Source organism: Nycticebus coucang, chromosome 15 (assembly GCF_027406575.1).
Source record: "Nycticebus coucang isolate mNycCou1 chromosome 15, mNycCou1.pri, whole genome shotgun sequence".
Taxonomy (NCBI): Eukaryota; Metazoa; Chordata; class Mammalia; order Primates; family Lorisidae; genus Nycticebus; species Nycticebus coucang.
Window position 1 is genome coordinate 56,772,147 of NC_069794.1, and position 3,148 is coordinate 56,775,294.

Here is a 3,148-nt window from a genome sequence, read left to right on the forward strand (position 1 = left end):
GTAAATACCACCTGGAATAATTGTCAGCATCACATAGGATCAGGTTTTTGTATGTGAAGCAAGAAAAATAGGCAAATACCTGTTTACATCGCCAGATAACAGTGAAATAAATATACACACAGGTTGTGTAGATGGTCTGTCTAAACCTACAAATGAATCTGTTCACACTACAAAAAAGTGTGCTTTTTCTGTTCTTTTATTATGAAGTAATGTCAGAAATCATTTATTCTTTCCTGATGGCAAGTTCATAGATTCACCACAATCCTTCCCAGGAGCACCCATCTGTCCTTTACTGTGCTGTGTTTAATTGTGCAACTAGTTCAAGTCCTCACTGTATTAAAAAGTATGTGATTACTTTCACATTTCTGAGTCCATGAAAGAAGTCATTATTTTTCACCTGTTCCCTAAATTTTGCATATGTATATATAGATGTGTGTGTTTGTGTATTTTTCATTCTTCCACAATAGTCAAGTAAAACCTTATCTATTTCATTTATTTGCAAGAGGTTTTGTGGCTCCACCACTAAAAAAGTGTCATATTGTGATTATTATGCTTTCAAGATGAAATGTAAATCGGTGGATATTTTTCCTGTGTTTCATACCTGAGACACTACCAGATGGTACTATGCTAGTCTCAGGTTAATCATTATGTGAGAGACCTGGGCTCACAGCCAGACCCAACACACCATTGACAGAAAAAACAATGTAATGCTAAGCTGTATCTGAAAACGCAAGCGGCACTTTAGTACTTTAAACAGACATCTGCTTTGACATGTCCGGGGTATCTGACCCCCACGTAGATGGCTATATACATAGATATACACTGTGTATGTAGGTCTGCCAATATAGAGATCAACTATTTCTATTTCTCACATATCTATACATATATATTAGGACACAAAATTGGGGGCATTTTGTGAGCTGTCCTTGTATTCTTTTCCCTAAGCTTCCTCTGATGTTTCCTAGAGTTGATGTTTTATTTACCTAAGAAAATTCTCAGCTTAACAAAGTCATTAACTAGATACATCAAACGAGTAAGCATCCTCTTTTCTGACTGGAGATTTATTTCTCTTTCTTCCTTTTCTTTTTAAAATTTTCATAGACTTGGGGGGATAAGTTTAATTTGATTGCATGTATGTATTGTACAAAGGTTTTGTCTGGGCTTTTGGTGTACCCACCTCTCAGTAGTGTGCACTGTACCCTGTAGGCAATTTTCTATCCTCATCCCTTCCCAGCCTCTCCCCTTTGTGAATCTCCAATATCCATTACACCGCTGTGTGTGCCCTGTGGAGCCACAGGGATTCTTTAATCTGCTGTGGGAATACGTAATATGGGCACAATTTCCAATTTGATTTTTTTTAAAGAGTATAAATGATTTGAACAGAAACTTCTTTTAGGATGACAGATCAATGGCCAACAGACACATAAGTAGATGCTCATCATCTATAATTCAGAGAAATGCAAATCAAAACCACTCTAAGATATCACCTCACTACAGCAAGATTAGCCCACATCACAAAGTCCCAAAACACCAGATGCTGGCATGGATGTGGAGAGAAGGGAACATGTCTACATTGCTGGTGGGATCACGAACTAATGCAGCCCTTTTGAAGAGAAGTATGGAGAATCCTCAAATATCAAAATGTAGACCTTCCATTTGACCCTCCAATCCCATTACTAGGTATCTACCCAGAAGAACATAAATCATTTTACCACAAAGACATTTTCACTCGAATGTTTATTGCAGCTCAATTCATAATAGCTAAGTCATGAAAGCAACCTAAGTGTCCATCAACCCATGAAGGGATCAACAAACTGTGGTATATGTATACCATGGCATATTATTCGGCCATTAAAAAAGATGGATATTTTACATTTACCTGGATGGAATTGAAATACATTCTTAGTAAAGTGTCACAAGTATGGGAAGATGAATATCCAGTGTATTCCATACCAGTATGAAATCAATATATAAATAATTACATGTTCCTAAGAACAATAAAACACTATTATAGTCCAGTTCAGGGGTAGAGGGAAGCGGGAGGGGGTGGAGGGGAAGACGTATGGCAGATGGAGGGAGGACGTGAGGCAGATCTCACCTAATGTGCACATGGTGAGGGTATGTAACACACCCCCTGGATGAAGGCTCTTCTACAAATGGAATTTTGCCCTGGAAATGAGAACAATGTAACCTAAATATTGTATCCTCATATTAATTTGGATAAAGTTTTTAAAAAAGAGAGTACAAATGTTTATATTTCAAAAAAGCAAAAAGAAAACATAGTTTTCTGCCAGTTTCTTCTCATTGCTGTTGTTTTTTGGCAATATCCTCAAAAACATCTCTGATTCTTTCTACTTGAATGTGTGTTTATTGTAATTATCATACAAATCTCAAGACGTAGGGGCTTCAAGCTTTTGTTTTATATTTTGCTCTATTTCTACACCTTCATCTTTGTTTTGAGAAACTCCAGCTAGAGCTAGCAGCCTTGCCCTAATGGGAAACAAACAGGTGCTGGACATGCGTGTTTACAGTGTGCTGTTCATGGGATACAGCTTTTACTTAGTGGATGCCCTAATGCCTAGCTGTTAGATGCACAGGGTTCTTCACGTGGGAAATGTGTTTATACTGAACAAACACACAGTTGCTCTCATCAGATCTCTGCCCAGTTTATGCTGCCCTGACCATTGCTTTAGTCCTGGCCACCCAATCCTGTGTCCCCTCCTATCCCACGTCCTGGGGAAATCCAGGCCTGGGGCAGCCCTTAGTTCATCACATGGAAAGTGCAAATTTAATACATCATCACTGTAGGAAACAAGTTCAATTATTTTTACTTACGCATTTTGAGCAAGGTGCAAGGAGGGCGTAATTAGTCAGGAGGGTAGTTCTCCATTTTGATGTCATGAAAGGAGAGAATGAAAGATCAGGAAGAGAAAGGGAAGGCACTTAGCAATTAACAGCATGTACAAGGAGATAATGTGTGGGTCACTTCAAATTCATGAGCAAATGCCTGAATAGTTCATATAAACTGCAGGCATCCTCAAACTTTTTATATAGGGGTCCAGTTCACTGTCCCTCAGCCTATAGTTAAAAAAACAAAACAAAACAAAAAAAAAAAACTATGAACAAATTCCTATGTACACTACACATA